We start from the raw sequence: 9250 nt of genomic DNA on the forward strand, positions 1-9250 counted from the left end.
TAGGCGGCCGCCACGCCCGCTCAGGGCGGCCTTAGGCGGCCGCCACGCCCGCTCAGGGCGGCCTTAGGCGGCCGCCACGCCCGCTCAGGGCGGCCTTAGGCGGCCGCCACGCCCGCTCAGGGCGGCCTTCGGCGGCCGCCACGCCCGCTCAGGGCGGCCTTAGGCGGCCGTCACGCCCGCTCAGGGCGGCCTTAGGCGGCCGTCACACCCGCTCAGGGCGGCCTTAGGCGGCCGTCACACCTGTTTAGGGTTTCCGTCTCACCGCTCAGCTTTTAAGGAATAGCGTATTCTGCACGCAATACTCTGTAGCTCTGCCGCAGGCTCCCACGCTGCCGATCACACATATAGCATGGAATCCACGCGTAATAAAGATCACCGCACGGTCTATCTTGGCGTGTATTACGCACACACGGCAAGCCAGTGCATGGGGATTGTCCCCATAACTGTCCCACGCAGCGGCACGCAGGGAATTATACTCGTCTGCAGCCGGGCAAACTGAAATAAAATAGGGGAAAAAAATGGAAAACCTGTTTCACAAGGTTTACATATCATTGGATGGAAAATAGCGCAGTCCGCAGCATTTTTCATATCCCGAAAAACGGAAGCCTGACGGGAAAAAAAGCAAATGGTAGCCTTTCCGTTTTTTTGAAACGCCATAAAAAACAATGGTTGAAAAAAATGATCCGATTTTTTATTTTTCAGTTTTATCCCATTTAGACGAGACGACAGTCGTCTAAACTGCAGGGGTGCGGGCGTCAACACTGGTTGTACGGAGCGTTTAGACAGGCAGATCCTTGCAGGCTTCTTGCGCAGCGCTTCACATCCTATACGAATCACTGTGCAGGGAGCGTTTACACATAGCGAGAAGTCAGCAATCCAGCGACGACTTTCATGCTCTGTTTGAAAGTGACGACCAGCGAACTAGTAGTGCGCGACGGCTGCGTTCACATGCAACAATTATTGCACGTTTTTTGCGATAATCGTCCCGTGTGAATGGCCCTTAAGGTTGCATGCGGGAGCCCACAGCCTAATCCAACCCTGTGCCCAGCCGGCATTAGCGCATGCCTGTCTTTTCTTCTCTGTACCGCGGACGGTCCGCACGGCTCGCCATCAGACTCGCACAGTACAGGGTTTTTCTTAAACTCCTGCTTTTCCCGCGGACTCCGAAGTGCCAATTCCCGACAGGCCGCAGGTCGGACGCTTCGACTGACTTCAATGGAAGCCGTCCGCGTGGAATCTGCGGGAAAATGGAGCATGCTGCGATTTTTCATCTGTGCGCGGAAACCGCAGTTGGTTCCACTCATGCGCAGGAACAATCCCCTTTGCGTAGCATGCTATGGGCGGTATTTACTGCGGAATGCGGAGGCGGTCGCACCCCAGATTCCGCTATTCCAATCCACCCGTGTGCAGGCGGCATTACTGCCCTGCAAAATCGGCGCATAGAGACGGAAACCCTGAATTGGCGCTGATGTGAACGCAGCCCGACTTCCAGCGCCGCATCTCCGTATACACCATAGAGTAAATAGTGGGATATTGTAACAAGTATATAGCAGAGAGCGCAGCCAGTATATAGCAGGGCACAGCCACAAGTTCCCGGAAGCAATGCATGCTGTGACTTGTAGTTCTCCAACAATAGACCACTCCACTCCGCACGTACAGCACGCAGCGTCTGGTACCTTGGCCGTGCGGTGATGCACAGGAGCCGGTCCTCCGCCGCCACCAGCGCTGCTCGCGGCCAGGAAAGTTCTGGATTCGCCGGGCACTCAGTACAGATGTCAGCGAGGCCTTGAGAGCGCAGAGCGGCGTGTTGGAGCGGAGCAGCGACACCTGGTGGCCTGGAGGGAGAACCGCGCCTCTCGGTCTTCCTCTACAGGCGGGAAGAGTGCAGTAGCCCGCGGTCTACGCCCGCTGTGTATCAGTGTCTGACAAGAAAATTGCCCCACAGGAGTCTCAGAAAGCTGGGGGACGGTGGAGCCTGTAATGGCCGCTGTCTTGTCAGGGTACAACTAACCCCTCACAGCTGAGAACCTGTTCGAGGAGCCCCTACTGGGGAATGTTCCCTCTAAAGTGCCTGCAAGCAGCGGTATGTGATGAGTCCTCTGTGGCCCCTGAGCCCTCGTAGGACCCCACTGTTGGTGGCATAGACTTGGTTTACCTCTAGGGCTCATTCACAGCAGCGTATACATGTGGCGTGCTATGTGCGTATTACGCAGTGTGTGGGCCCATCGATGGCGATGCGTTCATTCACAGACGCAGATGAGGCTCTGAGCTGGCCAGTGACTACTGCAGTGGAACGGTCTCTGAAGGGGGCGCACTGCCTACACCGGGGGCATGGCACTCATTTTCACTAAGGGCCACATTAGCCTTCAAAGGGCCCATTGTAAGAGTGAAAGTATTGAGTTATATTTGACACAGCAATGTGTGTACAGCAGGACGTGCGTGTACAGAAGACACCAACTGCAGCTTTACTAGCAGCTCTCAGACGCTGGGCTTTGTCATAACGAACCTTTATAATGCTTTACTAAGAGAGAAGTATCACACGTTGTAGACTTTGAATTGTTGACCTTGTGGGGGATGCCACTGCATTGCACCGATAAAACAGAAGAGCTTGGAGGCATCACTTGAGTGTTTCTTATTGTTCTCTTCAACGCCGCATCGAATAATAATTAGGCATACCCGATTAATAAGGCTGCGATACTCCTTGCGTATCACCTAAATTAAGTGATATGATGGACCAGGTACAACCACTTTTCCGTTGGCTTGTTCCTATGATGGAGCAGAACAATGACAATAACAAACAGGTATAGAAGTAGTCTCAGAATGCATAAACACAAGGGCTTTTTACAGTATATTTTTTTCTCCACTGCAAACTGATAGAAATGAATAGTAAGTGTGGACTGATGACTATCTGTTGCGTTGACAAGAACATGCGGCTGCACCCTCATTGCCTTATCATTGTACGGTGGTAATACTTTCACATTGTGCAGAGAAATGAGTTATTACAGTATTATTTAGTCATGACTCTAGTTGCCTAATATTCATTCTTATGATGGGATAAATTATTTGGAGGTGAGGCTAAAGCGAGGCATCCTACGCGTTATGACACATGAATAATAAAATGCCATTAGTCAATAATAAACACACAAACCACACAATTTGGATTATGAAAGGCCACGGTATTTATTTGAAAGCTTACCCAACTTTAATTATTCACTAAATTTTATATATAATATATATTAGCTCATATACCCGGCCTCGCCCGAGTTAATTTGATACAGGTGTTTATGTTTTGTTTGTATGAAAAATTTTATGAAGTCAAGGTTACTTTAGAGTAACCGAGGAATAAAACATGTATACATATAGAGGAGTGGTAGATTCTCCTCAGGCTGCATGTACCGATGTCCCTCTGCAGAATGTGCCACCTCTCCCACTCTTCTCATTTAGGTTTTAAAGAATGCTCATGCCAAACTTCACGCTTGTATGACACCGAGCAATTACAATATATAGGGGTGCACTTACTTTTGCAATTAGCATTGAAAAGTCGAGTTGTGACGCCTTTACTTTTCCTATTTAGGACCTAAAGAATGCTCGTGCCAGATTTTATGTTTGTACATCAGGAAGTTAAGAGAATTAGATTAGGTACATTACACAGGGGTGCCAATACGTTTCCACTTAGCATTGAATAATCAAGTTGTGACCCCTTAGCTTTTCCTATTTAAGACCTAAAGAATGCTTGTACGAAATTTCATGTTTGTATGACACCGGCAAGTTACATTATATAGGGGTGCCAATACTTTTGCAGTTAGCATTGAATAATTGAGTTGTGACCCCTTTACTTTTCCTATTTAGGACCTAAAGAATGGTCCTGCCAAATTTCACATTTGTACGATATCGGGAAGTTAGAGAATTAGATTAGGTACCTTACATAGGGCTGTTAATACTTTTGCACTTAGCATTGAATAATCAAGTAGTGACCCCTGTACTCTTCCTATTTAGAACCTAAAGAATGGTGAGGCCAAATTTCTTGTTTGTATGACATCGGGAAGTTAGAGAATTAGATTTGGTACATTACACAGGAGTGTCAATACTTTAGCATTGAATTCTCAAGTTGTGACCCTTTTACTTTTCCTATTCGAGACCTAAAGAATGTTCCTGCCATATTTCATGTTCCTGCGACATCGGGAAGTTAAGGAATTAGTGGCGAGTCAGTCAGTGAGAGGTTTCACACACACACACACACTTTTATATATATATATATATATATATATATATATATATATATATATATATATATATATATATATATATATATATATACATAGAGATAGAGAGAGAGAAACATATAAAGCATGTCCAGAGACTTCGTCATACAGACTCTAAAACGTTGTGGAGGCGGGATTTATAAATTGACTGAGCCACGGCATTGATTGGTTCTTTAAACTCTGCTCAGCCAATCACATTGTGGAGACGGGATTTATGAATTGGCCAATCAATGCAGAGCGCTGCATTGATTGGTTCACCCAGAGCTACTCAGCCAATGAGAGCCATCGCTTCCCGGATGCAGGATTTATGAATCCCGCAACCAGGAAGTGATCTTCTTTGGACGAACGAGGACTGCAGAACGCACGGCAGAGCTCTGTACAGAAGCAGGAGGACCTGGACCACGCCTGCTAGGTCAGTATTCCACTTTTTTTTTCTGGGAATGCAGCTAGGGCTTATTTTAGGGGAAGGGCTTAAGCATCTTGAGATAAAATAGCGCAATTTTATCGCTGACAGTGAAACAATGCACGATTTTCCACAAGAAAAATGCATCACTGACGTTACAAAATGGCATGTACAAAGTTAGGATATTGCCACAATTTTGTAGCACCGATGTTGCTGTCGCCCGTGTGAAAGAGGCCTTATAGAGAGGAAAACCAACAATATTAACAATTTATGCCCAGATCCCATGTGGCCTCTGCTCCTAAATGTTCCATTGGCCTTATAGGACATGAGAGAGGAAAATAATTGTGAGCTGCATGACGATATCCCCCAATGCGATGACCTGAGCCATGGCAAGCAATGCTACATCCAACAAAGGCAGCCAAGTTCTTTCTTGCTGGATGACATCCTGTTCATTGCAACAGAAACCTGGCTGACCATCACAGATGTCTCGTCATAGTTACGGTCTTTCAGCAGTCACCATAGCTCATGCAGATCTGAGGAGAGACTCGGGAATATTTATTATTGACGTTGGTAATATAGTGCCGACATGTTGCACAGCGCAGTATGCAGTTTGTCACTATTCATATCAGACTCTGTCCCAATGGGGATCACAGTCTAATGTGTAAACAGTTCAAGGAGAGCTCACACTCATACAGCAATGCATGGGAATCCCAGCCATGCAGCTCTGGGACCGCTGCAGGTGATCAGCTGGAAGGCTGGAAACAGAGGAAGCCCAGCACATCCGAGGGTAAAATAAAACTTCTCTTTATTAGATCATTAAAGGAGATGTCCCGCGCCGAAACGGGTTTTTTTTTTTTTAACCCCCCCCCCCCGTTCGGCGCGAGACAACCCCGATGCAGGGGTTAAAAAAACCACCCGCACAGCGCTTACCTGAATCCCGGCGGTCCGGCGTCTTCATACTCACCTGCTGAAGATGGCCGCCGGGATCCTCCGTCTTCGTGGACCGCAGCTCTTCTGTGCGGTCCACTGCCGATTCCAGCCTCCTGATTGGCTGGAATCGGCACGTGACGGGGCGGAGCTACACGGAGCCGCTCTCTGGCACGAGCGGCTCCATAGAAGACTGCTGAAGACCCGGACTGCGCAAGCGCGGCTAATTTGGCCATCGGAGGCCAAAAATTAGTCGGCACCATGGAGACGAGGACGCCAGCAACGGAGCAGGTAAGTAAAAAACTTTTTAGAACTTCTGTATGGCTCATAATTAATGCACAATGTACATTACAAAGTGCATTATTATGGCCATACAGAAGTGTATAGACCCACTTGCTGCCTCGGGACATCTCCTTTAAAAGACAACAGAACAAAGGGCCAATCAAAGCTATATGTGCATCTATAGACTATACATTGTTCACATTATATACACCTGTCAAGAACACACAGTGTTATGAAACAGTGCGTTTTGATATCGTTTATTACAGTGTCATGATTAGAGATGAGCGAGCACGGTCGGATAAGGCAGTTACTCGAGCGAGCATCGCTCTTCTCGAGTAACTGCATTCTTGTCCGAGCAGGCTCGGGGGGGGGGGGGGGGGGAGCGTGGGGGAGAGTGAGAGAGAAAGCTGTCTTTTGAATGATAATCATTGTGTCTTAACACGGTGCCATCGAGAACTGTTTGTGCACTATTCATTCAGCACTGAATTCTAGCAAGATAGAAAACACTGATGACTGTTATCAGTGCTGCAGCTGATTTTCTCAGTGGGCTGCGCTGATAGTATTCTTTCAGCTGGTATCCTGCTGGCAGCTGAAAGCTCAGAGAACAATGCAGCTGTTTTCATATACAAAACAGATGCTGTTCTCAGAGTTATCAGTGGTGTCCTGCTCCACCTGCATTTAACTCTTAACCCTTTCCAATCCACTGTCTGACGTCTGAAGACATTATGATTTAAGGCTGTACAGCTCTGATGTTGGAAGACATCCGTCGGGGTTCTCTTACTGTATACTGCCAGTGTCTCACTGTCGGAGCCTACCCAACGTGTCACCTCATGCAGTACTGGCTTTAGTCAGCAGATAGCGCTGTTGTATAACAGATATGTACTGTTGCCTTTTCTCTATATATTTATATGTTCACATATCCTGACTTTTAATTTACGGATTGTGTATCCTAAGTACATTATATTGCACAGTTTGCACGTTATAATGTATACTACATGGTGCAAATCGGAGTTTAAAAAACTTTTGATTTTGTTTTTTGGTCATCGCTAGATGTAAAAAATGGGGATTTATCAACATTACCACAAAGGGGGAGTGCGAGGAGAGAAATCTCCTGCAGCCGCCCCGCTGTGAAGCAACTATACCCACTCCTGTGCAAAAGCACGTGAGCGGGTACTTGCGAGGACTAGTGTCGGGCATCGTTTACTCCACAGTCGTTCCGTCTAAATGGGTCTTTATCAATCAGGTATGCCTAATTGTATATACGATGCTTCAGAGAAGAAAACAGACAAGATGGTGTTCCAGGCTTCTCTTCTTCTTAAGCACGTCTTAAGAAGCCCGGGTACTGACAGGAGCTGATAATGAGCTCACCTCGTCCTGTCAGCATGCAATCAAAATATAATAGGCATTTTATACGGAATCATAGTAAGGTTATGGTGTGTGCATATTAATAAGCGTTTCATGGATCATTTCTTATCAGTGATGTAACATAAAATAAGTAAAGTGAGAGAATGAAGCCTTGAAAGAGAAGGTCTAGTATATAAGCTAGGAGTAATGCAGTACATCTGGAGGCATGAATACAAATACAAGGACTATTGTCTATGTAACAAGAACAGTTCATTGTAAGGGGTTGACTTGCTGCTTTGTGAATTTGTGATGACATTGAATAATGTGCTTAAAACCTTGTTCTTGGTTACTTTCCAATTTCTTGCATAAAAAAATATTGATGTAAAAAATAACAATAAACAGAATTGCTCTGATCAAAAAAGTCAGAACTATTAACCCCTTAGTGAGGGCCCCAAAGTGTTTTTACGTCCTGCTGTTGCAGGAGGTGTATGGAGAGAGATAGCACCACTATCTCCCTCCATACAGCACAGTCGTCAGCTGTTTATTACAGCTGACACCTGCGGGCAATAGCCGCAATCGCCTGTGCGGCCGATCGCAGCTATTAACCCTTTAACTGCTGCTGTCAACACTGACAGCGGTATTTAAATCCCCCGAACGATGTTCAGGGGTCCCGTACGCCCCCCCCCCCTGCGGGGAGATCGGGGGAGCCGTGCAGGTGTCATAGCAGCCGACAGCCTTCTAATAGGTCCCAGGGCTGCCTTAGCAGACTGCCTATCAAAACATCCCCGTGGGGTGGCTTGATAGACTGCCTGTCAACAAGCAGTATGACGTAATGCATTACGTCATACTGCAGGAGCGATCAAAGCATCGCTGGCTGTGGTCCTCTAGGAGGACTAAAAGAAAGTGTAAAAGTAAGAACAAAAAAGTTTTATTAATTATTTTTTTAAAAAGTAATAAAAGTTTTAAAAAAAAAACCTTTTGTCATATTTGCAATTCAAAATACCGGTAATAATAAACCAAATGATGTTTTTTGGTCACCTTACTTCTCAAAAAAAAGGAATTGAAATGATCAAAAAGTTGTATGTACCCTGAAAGCCAATAAAAACCACAACTTGCCCCTAAAAACCCTTAGGTCCAATGTCCACTTGCACACATAGATTCCACAGCTGAATCCTGCAGTGGTATCCAGCCGTGCCCACAGACATGGACAGGAAAATATATTCTTCCCTATCCAGATCCAGCGCGGGTCTCCTCTGTGCTGTCCAGATCTTCTCTCTTCAGCACGGCAGATGCGTATTAACGTGCCGGATGATGCGCAGTGCAATTTTTTTTTTAAATCTCCTGCTTTCCCACAGCACGTCCACAGTGACAGCTGTGGCTGTGCCGCGGATCGGACGGCTTCCATTGACTTCAGTGATAACATGGGCAGAGCTCTTATGCCTGTGTGATCATCAACATCAATTTGCAGAAGCTACTTCTCTTAGGCTTATGACATAAACAGGCACTGTCATTTCAATGAACCTTGCTTAAATAAATAGTACAAGCAAATCTATGTAATATTTCTGTCTTTCAGTTTCTATCATTAACCTACTCTCTGGGCCTTTCACAACTTAGAACTTCTCCCACGCACGAAGATGGCAATACGCTTGATCTGGCCTTCTTCCGGCTCTGTTCTGTATCTGGCTTTTTAAACTCTTCTCTCCCACTCTCTACCACAACTTCCTTTCATTTAACATTATGTACGTTTATCGTTCTTAGGACACTCCTACCTATTGAACACACAGAAATCTATACGCCTTTAATGCTCAGCAATTTATAGACTCCCTACAGTCATCGGTGTCCCAAATCTCTTTCTTCACTTGTCCTGATCTGGCTGCCAAACATTATTACAAAATTCTCAAAAGTGATCTGCAAAAAGCAGCTTTATCCCCTGCCCCCCTTTCCCCCGCACACACACCACCACCACCACCATCACCCTTACTCCGTTCCTCTCAACACAGACCGCAGCACATGCCTCAAACATGTTTCCTGC

At 46.3% G+C, this 9250-nt stretch overlaps 1 protein-coding gene across 2 annotated transcripts in view; it reads right to left on the reverse strand.

The window, feature by feature from the left end:
- SUGT1 (SGT1 homolog, MIS12 kinetochore complex assembly cochaperone) overlaps positions 1–1798 on the reverse strand; it is an 88322-nt gene extending 86524 nt beyond the window's left edge. For both annotated transcript variants that reach the window (XM_066581474.1, XM_066581465.1), the window contains exon 1: positions 1677–1798. The gene's annotated coding sequence lies outside the window, so the exon portion shown is untranslated. The remainder of the gene's footprint in view (positions 1–1676) is intronic.
- Positions 1799–9250: the final 7452 nt, after the last annotated feature.

Source organism: Eleutherodactylus coqui, chromosome 1 (genome assembly GCF_035609145.1).
Source record: "Eleutherodactylus coqui strain aEleCoq1 chromosome 1, aEleCoq1.hap1, whole genome shotgun sequence".
NCBI classification, from domain to species: Eukaryota; Metazoa; Chordata; class Amphibia; order Anura; family Eleutherodactylidae; genus Eleutherodactylus; species Eleutherodactylus coqui.